This window comes from Arvicanthis niloticus, chromosome 20 (assembly GCF_011762505.2).
Source record: "Arvicanthis niloticus isolate mArvNil1 chromosome 20, mArvNil1.pat.X, whole genome shotgun sequence".
Taxonomy (NCBI): domain Eukaryota; kingdom Metazoa; phylum Chordata; class Mammalia; order Rodentia; family Muridae; genus Arvicanthis; species Arvicanthis niloticus.
In genome coordinates this window covers 13,770,316-13,786,598 of record NC_047677.1, presented here as the reverse complement: position 1 = coordinate 13,786,598, position 16,283 = coordinate 13,770,316, and the positions used below count along the sequence as shown (strand labels likewise).

General features: G+C 40.4%; 1 protein-coding gene across 2 annotated transcripts in view; it reads left to right on the top strand.

The window, feature by feature from the left end:
• The first annotated feature begins 13,305 nt into the window (after positions 1-13,305).
• Atg5 (autophagy related 5) overlaps positions 13,306-16,283 on the top strand; it is a 90,196-nt gene continuing 87,218 nt past the window's right edge. The window contains exon 1 of one of the 2 annotated variants that reach the window (XM_034524879.2): positions 13,306-13,540. The gene's annotated coding sequence lies outside the window, so the exon portion shown is untranslated. The remainder of the gene's footprint in view (positions 13,541-16,283) is intronic. The other variant, XM_034524881.2, reaches the window with a different exon arrangement.

Genomic DNA, 16,283 nt, shown 5'->3' with positions numbered 1-16,283 from the left:
AGTGCTTTTAGATTTTTTTCTAGCATGAAAGAGCTGTCTCTAGCAGGGAGCTCTCTTGATCAGAGTGCTATCTCAAGCAGACTGAAGAGCCAAGACCTATCTACAGAGAGCTGTCTAGGGAGCTATCTTTTAAAGACTGCAAGGCTTTCAACTTGCACTCTATCATTTGACTTGGAATCATTACTTAGCCGCTTCTAAACACCCCTTTCTCAGAACCTTCTTCAAGTGGAGGCTGGTCCTTGGCAGAGATTTATATTACAGTTTAGTTATGTGGTCCATATGGACTTATAAAGTTAACAGATGCCTTTCATCTCTTCAAGCATTGAGCAGAGAATTATGAATAGCTGATTTGTGCACACTGCACATTTCGTACATATGTTAATACAAAAGTTTTCCCACAATGTTACTTTTAAAACTTTGTGTGTTTACAGAACAAAAGGACCAGACACCAAAGAAGACAAAGAAATTAGCCCCTGGCGACCCGGCCTCAAAGACAGCATCAGTCACTCTTTCCTCAAATTTGCATCCAGGACAGCTTCAAAGTGGCTAGCCTAAGATGGCCCAGTCTGTAAGATGCCCCCGCATGAAGGGAGGACCTCCCTCAAGCCTCAGAAATTCGGAGCCAACCCAATAACTCACAAGACACCATTCTTGATACAATAGCATGAGATATATTTCAGGATCAGTCGACTGAGGCTGAGACTCGTGACCCACGCAGGGGCAGAGGAGTGTCAACCCAGTTGGCTGGGAGTGGAGGGCTTATAAAGGGCAGAACCACAAACCAAGGGGATTGAGGGGGTTACCAAGGAAACATAACATAAAAACAGTAGAAAGTCTTTAAAAAATCCCAACCCAAATATAGTCAGGGTCATTCGGAAAACATCTTATACACTTATCTTTTGCAAGAATGTAACCTCGCCCAACCATTGATCTTGTGGTCAGCTAGTTCCTGGGACCACCCAGATAACTTGCACCTTTCTTTGTAGTCAGGAATGTGTCTTCCCACTTTGGGCCTACCCCACCCATAGGTGAGTTCTCTTCTCTGAGGCTTGAGGAATGTTAATCCAGCAAGTGTCCTCTGACTCAGGGATAATGTACTCCTCCCGGATTGTATCCTGGGGCAGTGAAGGCCTGAAATCTTACACTCAGTTCCGCTTTCTTGGAACTAGTTGTGCCCTTCCCCCAGGCCTGAGAAGGCCTGCAAATCTTTTATCACAATAGACCAAACAACAATAGGACCTAGGAGAGGCATTGCATTACCAGCCTTGGAGCCTGCTACCTGAGCTAAGAAGAATGGACTGCCTGCTGAGCTAGCCTTGACACCTTCCAGACTGCTATCTCCTTGCCCAGCCTCTGGGCTAAACTGAGAAGAGACTCTGGGGGATGGGGGGGAGCTTCCCCTTTATATGTGAAAACAAATTGTTAAACTTCGAGCCTTGATCAGAGAACTTTGTCTTGGCTTCATCTCTTCCCGCCCGTTTCCCTATTCTCAGCCTCTCTTGAAGGTGAACCCATTCAGCTGTTGCTGCTGGTGGCAACAGAATGGCGCCTTGAACAGGGACGGACCTGAGGACAAGAGATAAGCTGAAGGACGTTGTCTTGTGTAGAGCTCTATGGAAAATGGAAGAAGAAGAAGATTATCCCACACACTTAGTAAGTAGCAAACGATTTTGATACTAGTGCTAGTTGTGGTTAATTGTTGAAGGCTGTGTTTTCAGGAAGTGTGTTTGTCAGGGATAGGGTCTAGGAAATAGGCGTTGGCCCGGCGTTGAATTTACCTAGGTGTTGACAACGAATTATGGGTCAGGAGAATTCAAAATGGCCATTTGCCCGAAGCTTACAAGGATTGCTCCAGGCGGGAGGATCAGAGTTTTCAAATAGTATGTTAGAAAAATGTTTGGCAGAAATAAATTCATACTGCCCATGGTTTCCACAGGAAGGAACCTTGAATAAGAAAATCTGGGAAACAGTTGGACAGGTTTCACAAACTACAAAGGCAGATCCTAACACCCTTTGCCTTTGGGAGCTTGTAAAAGATGCTACTGATAATTGAATAGGGGGTGACAGTGAGTTGGGGAAAGGAGAGTATTTGGCAGGCCCAAGAGAGGCCACTTTAGACGAGAGGAACTGGGTTCAAAAGAATGTGAAAAACAAAAAAGGGCAGAGCACTGAACAGTATCCATAATTCTACATTCCTTGTTTGTCCCTTGGCGCACCAATGTCCATGTGTCTCATTGTGTTTCTGTCCATGTGTCTCATTGTATGAATGATTGGTGGTCTGTCTGTGTTTTGTGGAGTTCTATGTTTAATGTTCAAAAGATCATTAAAATTGCTTGATCCAACACTTGGTCTAGTTTAACTTAGTTTTCAAAGGCAGTTTTAATATGCAGAGTAGCGGCTGATAAGTTTGCTTAACACCTGTAGCTAAGAGTCAAGCTCAGCTGGAAAAGCTACCTTTAAAGGGACCAGCAGGTTTTTGGGGATTAAATAAAGGAGTTAAGAGTTGTTTGTCGTAGAAAAATCTCTGTGACAAGGTGCTTTTATCTTAAAATTACAGCTAGAAAAAGTGAGAAATTTTGTTTGGTTTAAATATATAAGATGTGTTGTCACTTCATTTTTGTTTCTAATTGGTTTTAAGATATAAATATGTTCTACATGTCTTGGTTATAAATTATTGGCCTAAAGTTATTAGATATGATTAAAAAAAAAAAAAAAAAAACGTTTACAACCTTGGTAACAAAGGTTGGCTTAAGATTGGTAACTCAGGGTTAGAGTCATTCAGAAACCAGATGTATAAAGATAAGATTTAAGAACAATGTCTCTTTAGTGAGATATTAAAAGCTACACTATCATGCAGTCATATATAAGAATTGACAGCAAAACTTTATAACATAAAGGTAATCTACCTGGTATTGATTTTAGAGAAAATAGATTGCTTACATCGTTAAAGATTGGTTTTGTTTCTCAAAAATATGGTTATACTCTAATGTTGCAAAAGAAGCTTAAAAACATAGTTAAACTGCCAATATTCCATTGGCTACAGTTGGTAGTTCTATCGAGAGTTTGAGATTTTTTGATTTACCCATGTTTATAGAGAAAAGATACAACACTTATCTTTTAAAGTTTAAAGTTTAAATTTAAAGTTTAAAAAAAATTGCGCAGTTCAGACCTAGCCAGGCCTCAGAGAACAGGTTGGAGATTAAGAACATTTACATTTGAATTAAGACAATGCAGACTGAGCTCTGCAGAAGCTCAGGGGCCAAACATTCCTTTTGTCCTGGGTCTTCACAACCAGGTCCTAGAAATGTGTTTACCAGAATTTGTCTTTTGCCTTGCTTGTTTCTTGGAGGAGGGGTAAATCTAAGACCCAAAGACTGTTTACAACATTAAAATTATGCCTACTTCCCTCCATGAGTTATAACTGTACCTGCTGACAAAAATATTGTTCAATTTGTTTTGATTCCTTTATATCCAAAGTTGTTAAAAATGAGATGCTTTGGGTTCCTCTGATGTATGTAACAATTATTGGAGGATAAGGTCGGCTTTTATCCGATATTCCCACTCAGCTAAAAAAGATTGGTTATTAAATTAATCCAAAATAAAGTTCAAACTTAAGATTTATACAGCCTGACTTGCCTACTCCAGCTGCCATTCCAATAAATATATATAGAATTATTATAGATATAAAAGACGTTTTTATACCATCCCTTTACATTTCTGGTAAAGGTGAGAGGTTTGCAGTCAGTAAATTTATTCGTAATTTTTGAGAGCCCATGAAGTGATATCGTTAGAAAAGTTTGCCTCAAAGAATGGTTAATTGCTTTAATATATATATATTTAATATATATATATAATATATATAATGTTGTTGCTTTAATACAAAAAATTAAGAGTTGAAATCTTTTAGTATATATTATTCATTGTGTGTTACTTTATTAGTGGATTTCTCTAAAGAGGTTTTTCTGCAAGCCTTTGCTCCAATATAAGGAGCTTTAAAATTTTTTGGAGTACTTGTTGCTCCAAAAAAGATTCAAAGGCAGTATCTTTTCAATATTTGAGACCTCACTTATATCCTAAACAGATTGTGACACAGAAAATTCTAATAAAAATAGATAGTTGGGGCTAGAGAGATGGCTCAGCTGTTAAAGGCTAGACTTATAATTAAAAATAGAGAAATTGAATTCCCAGCAACCACGTGGTGGCTCACAACCATTTGTGGTGGGGGATCTAGCGCCATATTCTGCCTTGTAAGTGTACATACAAAAAGAAAATGGTTTCCTTTTAATTTTGATTTGGGTTTAGTGATTTTTAAAACATGTTAAGAGATATTAATTGGCTAAAACCTCATCTTAAGCTTACCATAGGAAGATTTAAACCTCTGTTTGATATTTTCTAAGAGACACAAGACCTAATTCCCCTTGACAATTAACTATAAAGGAGAGATAGCTTTGCTGAAAATAGAGTAAGCTGTTAGTTATCAACAGATAAATTATATAGACTGATAAATTGTTGGCTGTTTGTGTTGTTACTACTCATATGTCCACAGCAGCCCTTTGACAAAAGAAACCATTAATGTAAATTTATTTTTCTATATCTACAAATAAAGTTTAAACATCCTATTATAAAATTATAATACTGTTAATACAAGATTATATGATAAAATCCTAAAAACATTTTAGATAAAAGGTTTATTCCTTATTCCAAATAGCAATTAAATTGGTTATTGAAAAATGATATTTGGCCTATTACATGGCAAATATTTTAGACAAATTTGATAATCATTTGTTACCATTTTTCTCTATACATGCTTTTATATTTCCTAAAATTTACTATGCATGCAGCCCTTTAAAAAGATGTTTGCTGTATTTACTGTATTTACAGATGCCTCATCTATTGAGAAGACAATATATGTAATTAAATCACATATTTATTTTCTTGAGTTTCCCCTGCTTCAACACAACAATTAAACAACACAACACAACAACAATTAAATTATGTGTTGTAGCCACTGTTTGAAATGCTAAAAAAATCAAGCTTTCAATTTATATACTCATACCCAGTATATGGCTCATGATTTATAATTGCTTAAAATTGTTTCTTTTTTAGAAATAACTAATTCTCAATTTTTATTTATAAAAATACAACTTAATTTATGAAACATATACTGTTTCTTAACTTTATAAGACATTTAAAAACTCATTGGATTGCCTGAACCACAGGACAATGCCAGAGCAGATTTATATACTAGACATATTCTAGGCCTTTCAAAAATAATTGGCCATACAATCTTATTCTTTACAACATCAGAAGAGTAATAGCTTAAGACAACAATTTGACATTTCTTAAAAGTCTACAAGTTAAATTACAAAATCTTGTTCTCAATATCTTCAATTTTTTCATAATGGTCTTAAGCCTTAAAGACTTATATATAATCAATTTTGACAAATAGATGTTGCTCATTTTTTATTAAAAATTATAATATATACATGTGACTTGATGTCTTTTAGACTTTTTAGTTACAACTACTTTAACAAGAGAACAACTAAAAATATAATTAGTTATTGCCTATATTATTTTCCTGTGCTTGGTGTTCCATATCAGACTAAGATAGATAATAGAACTGGCTATTACAGTTATTTGGCTACAGTCAAACATTGGAGATGTTTGTTGACAATTTAATATTACTGATATTTCCTCATTATCCTCAAGGACAAGAAATTATGAAAGAGATTATGAAACTTTAAAATAATATTTTCATAACTCTCTAAATATGGGAAAAACAGCTAATGGTACTTCTTCCCTGGTTTTACAAGTAATTCTAAAAAATTGGCTTTTTGAAACTAGAAAGGGAGAATTATACCTCCCAAGGTTACCAAAAGCACACCTTGCTTTTGTCTTGTTTTAAATTTTCTACAAATTGATGCGAAAGGTCAGTCTGCAGTGGATTGCCACTGGCATCCAGTTACTTCCAACTCATTTGTCAGGGTCTTGTGGAGAGACCCCTTAACAATACTTGGTGTGGTCCCAATCCTGTTTTAATTTGGGGCCATGGCTCAGTCTATATTTTTTCAGACAAAGAGAATGGAGCCCGATGGCTACCTGAAAGATTGGTCTGTCAAGTGGACATGGATCTTGAGCCTAATAATTACAATTCTAATGATGAAGATGGCTCAAAATCTTTATCAACCAGCTTATTTAACTTGGTATATAGTCTCCACTCTTACTAGAGAGTAATTTTTACTAAGCTACCCACCTGGTGGCCAGACTTTGTGTCTGATCCCTGCTAATTAGCAGTTGGATCAGATACTGAAACACTTCCACTTCCAACCTTATTTTCTACATTGCTTGAATAATCATGTTCCTTTTAACCTTTGAACCTTATATTTTAAGCAGATTGGTTGCCCTCACACAGGATCGTTCTCAGCAATCTCAGCTATTCATCATGGCAGTTACACATCGCTGTGAAGAACTGCATGTAGTGCATGCCCACAGGTCCTTTGGTCTAAATGTGGTCTTGGTTTAAAAGAGTGTGCCAATGATGGCTGGTTAGTCAATGACAGGGAAGAGTGTTTTGAGCTCCTATAAACCTAAGACAGAGGCATACATCATTATGCTATGTATGTTTTCCTCAATGATGTGTAATTATAAGAGTAATTTTTAGCTCCCATAAACCTAAGACAGAGACATACATCAATATGCTATATATGATCTCCTCAATGACGGGTAATATAAGAGTAATATAAATGCCAACCTAAGATAGACACGGTCACCCAGCAACTCAAGATCCTAGACGGGATGAAATTGTGCCCTGTCCTGATATTGACACTGCCATCTTAAAAAATTAAGGGGGAACTGTGCCCTTCCCCCAGGCCTGAGAAGGCCTGCAAGTCTTTTATCACAATAGACCAAACAACAATAGGACCTAGGAGAGGCATTACATTATCAGCCTTGGCCCTTGGAGCCTGCTACCTGAGCTAAGAAGAATGGACTGCCTGCTGAGCTAGCCTTGACACCTTCCAGACTGCTATCTCCTTGCCTAGCCCCTGGGCTGACCGCCCAGCCTCTGGGCTGAACAGAGAAGAGACTCTGGGGGGTGGGGCTTCCCCTTTATATGTGAAAGCAAATTATTAAACTTCAAGCCTTGATCAGAGAACTTTGTCTTGGCTTCATCTCTTCCCACCCATTTCCCTATTCTCAGCCTCTCTTGCAGGTGAACCCGTTCAGCTGTTGCTGCTGGCAACACTAGTGAACCTGCATTCTTTTGCTCAGGTCTAGGGGTCATAAAAACTTTTGTATATTTTTCATAAGTTTTTAATATCTTTCAAGTCTCACAGACTACTTCAACCATAACTTCAGTTAAGCCTTGCACTTTTCTAGGCCAAGATAATCTCACAGAGTCTGGACAGAAAGAAAACACAGGGAATAAATATTCTCACAGCAGAAAAATCAAAGAAAGGAAAACACATACTACCACCACAATCATCACCATCAACATTACCACCATCATCACCACCACAATATAGCTGATAAATACTTTTGCAAAGTGGTTGGAAGCAATATTATCTCAGAAAAAAATCAGTAACCCTCTTGTACATAAATGACAAATGAAACAATAACCTTAAATAATGTAAAATATCTTGGGGTAACTCTAACCAAACAAGCAAAAGACTTGTGTGATAAAAACTTCAAGTCTATGACGAAAGAAACTGAAGAAGATACCTGAAGATGAAAAGAACTCCCATACTCATAGATTGGTAAAATCAACATAGTAAAAGTGGCCAAAAACAATCCATATATTCGATGCAATCCCCATCAAAACTCTAACACAATTTTTTACACACCTTGAAAGAAGAATTTTTAACTTTATTTGGGAAAAAAAAAAACAATTCTGAATAATAAAGGGATTGCTGGAGGTCTCGCCATCCCTGATTTCAAGTTATACTACAGAGCTATAGTAATCAAAACTACATGTTACCGGGATGACAACAGACACGTTGGTCAGTGGGATTGAATTGAAGTCCCAGAAATAAATCCACACACACATGAGCATCTAATTTTTTTTATAAAGAAGCCAGAAATACAAATGGGCAAAAAGAAAGCATCCATAACTAATATTGCTCGACAAGCTGGATGTAGAAGAATCCAAATAGATACATACTTATTACCTCTGATGCAAGTCCATGTGCATCAGAGATCTCAAGATAAAGCCAGATACATTGAACCTGATAGAAGAAAATGTCTTAAATAACCTTGAGTGCACTGTCATAGGAGATGACTTTCTGAACAGAACATGGATAGAGCAGGCACTAAGAACAACAGTTAATGAATGGGACCTCGTGAAACTGAAAAGCTCCTATAAGGCAAAGGACACAATCGGCCCCACAAAGCAGCAGCCTACAGATTGGGAAAGGACTTTTACCAACTCTATACCTGATACAGGACTAATATTAGAAATATATAAAGAACTCAAGAAACTAGATATCAACAAACCAAATAATCCAATTTAAAAACAGGGTACAGAACTAAACAATTTTCAATAAAGTAATTTCAAATGGCCTAGAAACACTTAAATAGATGTTCAACACCTTCGTTATCTACAAAATGCAAATGACAACTACTTTGATGGTAGCTTGTGCTATCAATGATGTGAGGCAAGGAGAACACTCCTCCATTGCTGGTGGGAATGCACACCTACATAGCCACTATGAAAATCGATAGGGCAGTTCCTCACAAAGTTGGGGATCAAACCACCTTAAGACCCAGCTATACCTCTCTTGGGCATATACCGAAAGGGTGCTCCATCCTGCTATAGGAACACTCAACCATGTTTATTGTCTTTGCTCATAGTAGCCAAAAACTAGAAACAACCTAGATTTCCCTCATCAGAAGAACGGGAAAAAAATGTGATGCGTTTGCACAATGGAGTATTACTTAGCTGTTAAAAAAAAACACAGTTTGAAATTTGCAGGAATTTTAGTTCCATTTGGATGGGACTAAAAACCTAATCATCCTGACTGAGGTCACCCCAGACTCAGAAAGATAAATACGGTGTGTGTTCACTTATAAGTGTATAATTGCTGTTAAATGATAACAAAGTGTGATGGTTCGTATATGTTTGGCCCAGAGAGTGGCACTATTAGGAGGTGTGGCCTTGTTTTTATAGGTGTCGCCTTGTTAGAGTAGCTGTGTCACTGTGGGCATGTGTTTAAGACCTTCATCCTAGCTGCCTAAAAGAGTCTTTTCCTAGCTGCTTTCAGAACAAGAGATTGGAACTCTCAGCTTCTCCAGCCCGATGTCCGCCTGGATGCTGTCATGCTGCTGCCTTAATAATGAACTGAACCTCTGAACCTGTCAGCCAGCTCCAAGTAAATGTTGTCTTTTATAAGAGTTGCCTTGGTTATGGTGTCTCTTCACAGCAGTAAGACAGCAAGCTACAATCCATAGACCCAGAGAGATTAGGTAGAGAGGAAGGATCTAGGGGAAATGAATGTCTCTTCCTGAGAGGGGGAAATAGGTTTTTTGAGAGGATTGAGGGAAGGTAGGTGCAGCTGAGGATGGAAGGAGTAGGGGTGTAAGGAGTGATGACTGAAGTTGGGGGGATGTAGGGGACTGTGTGTAAACATAGTACAGTAGAAACTTCCTGCGATCTATAAAGGTGGCCCTAATGCATGGCTAGTAATAGGGGAGATGGAGTCTCAACTGGCCATTTCTTGTAGGCAGGCAAGGCTTCCAATGGTGGCAGTGAGTTTTAACCCATTGAGTTGTTCACCAAATAGGGTCCCGGGAAACTCCCAAACTACCAGTTGCTCTCCACAAACAGGCAGAGGGGCTCCACTGCCAAGGACAACAGCACAGACCTCATTTAGTGGTGGTGGGGGGGGTGGGGATTGAGCTGGTACCTATGTGGAACCTTCACCCTCTACATTTTCTTCAGTGCAGGAAGTTACTGTGCAGGCTCCTGGGAAGGAAATGTGGACACTTGAACACTCTCCCAGCCATAAAACCTTTGACCTACAATCTGTCCTACCTGAAAAATATGCTAGGGCAATGGTGGCACAGGACTTATTCAGTAGCCAACCAATGTCTCATTTGACTCATGCCCACTCCACAAGAATGAACCTATACCCAACACAGCTTGGGTAATCAAGAACCAGAGACTAGACTGCCCAGAAACCCAAAGTAAAACCAAACACTCCTGCTTTGTGAATGAATGAATGAATGAATGAATGAATAGTAAAATGACTCCTAATGATACACTGCTACACTCATAGATAAGTGCCTTATCCAGTCATCAGAGAGGATGAGAACATATTCAGAGACCCACAGCCAGATATCAGGTGGAGTCTAAATGAGAGGTCTCCATCAAATCTCTTTCCTAGTAGCTCAGGGAAGCCTGTGAAGAGGAAGCAGAAAGATTCTAAGTGCCTGGGGGTATGGAGAACCTGTTACACAGGGCCTACACCAGTCTGTACCAGTGCTTAGTGTGATTGATATATATATATGTATATATATATATATAATAAAATAAAAATACTAAGATAATAGCATATACATATGCTATTATCTTGACTGTAAAAACAAGTGGATCTCTGATTCTTGGGACTCTTCCTCCTGTTGGCCTGCAATGTCCAACTATGATATGGATGGTTTTGCTTCATCTTATAATATTTTATTTTGTCATGTTTGGTTATTATATCTTAGAAGGTGGAAAAGGAGTGGAACCAGAGGGCAAGAGAGTTGGGGAGGAACTAGGAGGAGCAGGAAGGGGGGGGGAAACTATAATCAGAATATATTGTATGAGAAAAAAATCTATTTTCACTAAAAGAAAAACTCAAATTTAATTCTATAATTACCTAATACTCTTGAAAAGAAAGTGATTAATCCCTCTAGCTACTTAATTATATATTTGCATTTTAAAGATTGCTACAGCAAACTAGAATTTTAGGTTGCTTGTGGAAATTTACAAGACTAAGCTTTGACTTTTATTTGTGTAATAAATTTTTTATTCTACCTTCTTCTTCAGTGTATTCTTTTTAAGATGTTGAATTCATCCATCTTTTCCTCTTTCAGTTATTAGAGATCTTTAGAATATTGTGGGTTCATTTAAATGTTTTGGAATTCTTAGATCTATACTAGAAGTGAATATATTATAACAGTAGCCCCCACATCCACCTTTTTATTATGTATCTGAATAATTTTATAACTGGACAGCTCAGGACTCACAGTCTTTGTGTGAGGGATACTTTAGATACTGCTAAATCTTAATTTATTTTGTATTGTGGTGAAATATTCAAGTGTATGGATCTAGGTTTCTAATGCCAAGCTCAGATCATAGTCTCAGGCTCCTCAGCCTCCCAAGTGCTAGAACTGCAGACGTGAGCCACCACACCTGGCTTTCAAGGTAAACCACATTCATTTGCTCAGTAGAACCTCCTGTCTGAGGTACTTACAACTAAACCACAGGTGAGTCAAAAGTCATTTAAGGAGAATTAAAAAATATTTCTTCAGTATTATTGAATACAGTACATGCTGTCTGGAGATTTGTAGAAATCACACTGAATAATAGTGTTTTTTTTTTCTCTCTAGAATTTAATAAGTAGTAACATAAAATCTGCTTCTAAGGGACTTTGAGTGTTTGAACATATCAATATAATCAATGATTTATCTTGAGTAAAGAACGGGGTTGTTTTACAATAAGACTCCTTAGTAAATGTTTATATTACTTGGAGACAAATGTAGTTTTGTTTTGTATTTTTTTAGAATACCAGTCCACAGGTCTCATTCACTCCACTTACTCAAGGCAGAAATCTCTACTACATTAAACTCAGTAATCATAACTTGTCTAAGCACTGAGAATAAATGACTATTGTATGCACAGCCATAAAAGGGACACCATCTCCTCTAAGGTGTCAATCCCATGGGGCAAGAGTAAGACCACTACAACACAGTTTAAGCCAAATTTGAAAAGCACATTTTATTACGTACTGGCCAGGACATGGACACTTGGCACAAGGTCCATACCCAGGATTACCAGAGTATGGCACCAAATCACATTAGTTAGAGCCTTATAAAGGCCAACCAAGCTTCCCCTGAACAGAAGACTGACAAGACCGCCTTGGGTTTCTTTAGGTAACACTGCCTTTAGATTCATGGCTCTGGCCATGTTCTGCTGCTGCTGACAGATCTAGGTATCTTGGCAGAAATTCTAGTGGTAAAGAAACTGAAGCAGAAGGATGATAAATTCAAGGTCAAGTCGGAGGATAGGAGTTAAAGGATATCCATGATTATATAGAGAGTTTGAGGTCAGTCATCGCTGCATGAAAGCTTGTCTCAAACCCCAAAAAAGGAGAGAGGAAGAAAGAAAAAAAAATAGGCTGGAGAAATGCCTACAGACCAATATAGTTAAGAGTTAAGTGTGCTCGCTGCTCTTGCAAAAGACTAAAATCATTCCCAGTGCCCGCACTGGGTGCCTCACAACTGCCTGTAACTGCAGCTGCCAATAACTACCTCTTATAATTTACTTGGACACCCCCATCCCCTCCGGGTGGGGGAAGGAAAGAGAAAAGAAGAGGAAGAGGAAGAGGAGGAGGGGGAGGAGGAGGAGGAGGAGGAGGAGGAGGAGGAGGAGAAGGGGGGAGGAGGAGGAGGAGAAGGAGGAGAAGGAGGAGGGTTTTAAAAATGTTTGGTGAGTAAAGACCCAGCTCAAGTACTCTTTAGGGATGCGTTTAGTTTTATTTTCAAAGCAAGAAGAGTAGAAAAGGGAGGCTTTGGTACTTTTACCAACTGGCATTAAATACAGCCACTAATGCCTACTGTGGCCCTACAGGAGAGGGGAGGTTCCACTGAGCAAATGAATGTGGTTTACCTTGAAAGCCAGAGGTGGTGGCTTACGTCTGCAGTTCTAGCACTTGGGAGGCTGAGAAGCCTAAGATACCTAAGTCCCAGACCTGCTGCAACTGCAGCAGCTCAAGAGCCCCAAAGTTGAGAGTTTTGTTGACTTTACCAACAAAACCACCCCAATCACTCTTAAAAGTAAGGGTTTTACAATACTGTTTTTTGTGAGGAAGGGAAAAATGCTGCTACCACGGCAGCCGATGTCTCAGGATCCTTTATTTCTCTGTTCTTCTCCAACTGTCACTCTGACAACGACTACGCTCCGTCGGTCCAAGAAGAAAAGCAGCGAACTCTTTCCGAGTTCAGGCGCTCCCTCTGTCTGCGCAGGCTCAGGAGCAGCTCGGGTCTTGCCCGGTTGGGCCGAACTCGGGGGGCGGAGCGCTGGCCACGTGGTTTGGTGACGTCATCTCCGGGCGCCGAAGGTGACTGGACTTACCGTGGGCTCCCGGCGCTGCGGTTCGCTCTGGTTCGGAGGGCGGAAGTGCCCGCTGGGCTATTTTCTGACCCCGGCGTGACACTCTGTGCGGCTGCGCGCGCACTGGGACTTCTGCTTCTGCGCCTCTGCAGGACGGTGTGATCCCGGCAGACCGAACTCGACCGAGCGTCTTTCCCGCTGCGGGAAGCCGGAGCAGAGCCGGCACCTCGGGTAGGGCTCGTGTGTGTCCGGGACGCGGAAGTGTGTGGCGGAGTGGGGCCGGGCAAGGGCAGGGGCTGGGGACAAGCGGCCGGTGTAAAGAGCGCACCCGGAGGCGATGGCGGGGGAGGCGGTGCCGCTGGGCGGAGGTGGGGTTGGCGAGACACCGGCCCGGGAGCCCTTGGCAGCCTGGCTGTCCCTTTGAGTAGGGGGCAGCCTAGCTGTCCCTTTGGGTAGGTAGTATGTCAGTTCCTTACTGTGGTAGGAAATGTAGCATCGAGTCTGGAGCTCAAGTTAAGGACTTGCATTTTATTTAAATCGTGATTATTTCTGTGCTTATTTATTCTATCTAAACGCGGACTGCTTATCTTCGATGCTATTCTTCGATTCTCAGTTTAATAACAGTACTTAATACTAACAAATGCCTTTTTTTTTCTGTTAGTAGAGCACTTTCATGTATTTAGTTACTTTGTTGGAATTGCTCTCAAAGAATATAAACTTGAGGAACCTAAGAAGCTGGGTGGCATGTAGAGTTTTCCCCCAAAGCATGTAGCATCAGCTGACTATCTAAAGCCTAGAATTCACCTGATAAGTATCTTGGGTCCTTGATAGTGAGTACTTGAGTCAGATGCAAATATTTTGATTTTATTAAACTTACTGTCTGAATTGAATTTGAGAGGAATGACATTGGTTTTAGGTAGTTGTGACAGGTGAGAATGTTACACTAAGTTTAAATGTACTTTGAGCCCAGTTTTGAGGCTCATACCGTAATTCCAGCAGTGATGATGGGGTGGAGGCAGGAGAATCAGGAGTTTAAGACCAGCCTTGGCTATTTCGTGAGTTTGCTGCCATCCTGGAGGGCATGGGACTCTTTGCAACACACAGACAACATCCTCCGAAGCCCAAAACAACCTAGCATTTTTGGCCCTCTTTGGATCCTGAGAACCACAAAATCAAACTATAACAGGAAAACAACCCCAAACCATCTGTGATGGCCCAAGCTTCTAATCCTAGATGCTAGAGAAGCTGAGGTAGGAAGGTTGCCTTGGGTTGGAGGCCAGCCTGGACTACAGAGCTTGTCTTTAATCCCAGGAATCAAAATGCTAGCCTGGTCTGCATAGTGATCTAGACCAGCGGGGTGACACAGTAAGCACCTGTCCCAGAGGAAAAAGTATATTCCAGGTGATAGAAAGTTCTAGAGAAAGTATAAACCAATGAAATGGAATGGATAGGGTTGGTGGTGTGCACGGGAGATCTTGGTGCTGTCTACAGAAAAGGTATTTGAGTGAAGCTAGGCCACATGGAAAGGCCACTGGGGCATACCTGCCAGTTCCAGGGCAAAGAGGAGTGCTCAGAAATGAGACAGGCTCCTTGTGGGACTTTGTGAAAGCTTACATTTTTCCATCTTAATCTTAATGTGACCAGGTTTTGCCTGCGTATAGGTATATCCATCATACTTATGCCTACTGCCCATCCAGGAGTCCCCTAGAACTAGAGTTACTGGAGGATGTGAGCCATCATGTGGGCCTGGGAATCAAACCCATGCCCTCTGCAACTGCAGCTGGAATTCCTTACCACTGAACCATTTCCTATTTTTTATCTTTTTTCTAAAGCACCTTTTTTAGTGAAATGATGTGTGAATTTCTGCCGTTCATCACTATGTGCAACAGCTTTGCGTTTTTCTAAGGCACAAATTTTAGTGAAATGATGTGCTTTACTTTCTTTTTTGAGACAGGATCTCACTCGGTTGTTCTGTATCAGGCTGGACCTGAACTCACAGAGATCTACCTGCCTCTGCCTTCTGAAGGCTGGGATTAAAGGTTCAGATTACTTCCTTCCACCCTTCCTGTCTTTTCCTCCCCCACTCCACTCCTTTGTCTCTCTGTCTCTCTGTACAGGGTTTCTTTGTGTATTCTTGACTGTTCTGGAACTTGCTCTGTAGACAAGGCTGGTCTCAGAGCAGAGATGCACCTGCCTCTGCCTCCCAGAGCTGAGATTAAAAGCATAAACCACCATCTCCTGGCTCTGTTTCAATCAATCAATCTCAATCTCTGTCTGTGTGTGTCTCTGTCTGTCTGTCTGTCTCTCTCTCTCTCCCTCTCCCTCCTTCCCTCCCTCCCTTTCCCCTCCCCCCTCTCTCCCTCCTTTTCTCTCTCCCACTCTGTCCTTCCCTCCTTCAATCAGTCTCTTCCCTCCCCCCCCTTTTAACTGGTTTTTCGAGACAAGGTCTCTGTGTGTAACATCCCTGGATGTTTTGTTGGCCAGGCTGGCCTTGAATTTGTAGAGTGAAAAATTATAAAGATCATTTTATAAAATATATTCAGGCTTTTCTTTAAGCTTTTCTTTAAAGGGCATGAAAAATATAGAAAGTTTTTATGACCCCTAGACCTGAGCAAAAGAATGCAGGTTCACTAGTTCCAAGAAAGCAGAACTGAATGTAAGATTTCAGGCCTTCACTGCCCCAGGATACAATCCGGGGAGGAGTACATTATCCCTGAGTCAGAGGACACTTGCTGGATTAACATTCCTCAAGTTTCAGGGAAGAGAACCCACTTGTGGGTGGGGAAGGCTCAAAGCAGGAAGACACATTCCTGACCAGAAAGAAAAATGCAAGTCATCTGGGTGGGGCTGAGAAACTAGTAACCACGAAGACAGGGCAACAACTGAGAAATAGTTGAGCAAGTGACAGGGCAAGACCACATTTTTGAGAAGAATGAGTATACAGAGTGTTTTCCACATGACCCTGATTCACTTA